Below are 657 nucleotides of genomic sequence, written 5' to 3'. Positions count from 1 at the left end.
GGGGGGGTTGTTAGTTACAAACACACGTGTTTTTTTTTTCCTGCAACGTTGAAACTCTTGAAGGTTACCCTGTGGACTTCACATTTTTAGTGAAATATAGGCATATTTTTGTCGGACCTTTTCTTTTTTAATGTTTATTTTTGCACTTAAACACACACACACACAAACATTCATTTTTCATGGCATTTTGCCATGACAGAATGTGTATCTTCTTCTATAGATGACAAAAACAACTTTATAGAGCAGCTTGCAAAGAAGATTCCAGACAACATGCTGTATCAGAAATGTGTGGAGGTCAGATTTTTCCTGCTGGCATATGGACTGTTTCCACTACTTCCAATGGGAACGACACGGACTGAGACCAACTGAGAGAAATAAGAAGTATAATCCTTAAAGACTGAGTTTAGGCTGGTGGGTGCACACTAAGGAGCATTAGTGGCTTGAATTAATTCAGACAGCCTCCAGACTTTTTGGCGGGTAGAGCAGCAAATTAAAGACCATGAGGAAGACTGTCTGGAGCGATGTAAAAGTGCATGCTGGGAGAGCGGTAAGCACAGGCAAACATTAGACATGATGCCTCAGTACAGTTGTTTTTGGAGGGTCTTAGAAAGTAGGGCTGCCACGAATAGCCGAATAATCAACAACTAATTTAATAGT

This window comes from Oryzias melastigma, linkage group LG23 (genome assembly GCF_002922805.2).
Source record: "Oryzias melastigma strain HK-1 linkage group LG23, ASM292280v2, whole genome shotgun sequence".
NCBI classification, from domain to species: domain Eukaryota; kingdom Metazoa; phylum Chordata; class Actinopteri; order Beloniformes; family Adrianichthyidae; genus Oryzias; species Oryzias melastigma.
The sequence above is the reverse complement of the archived record's forward strand: the minus strand, read 5'-3'. Positions refer to the sequence as shown.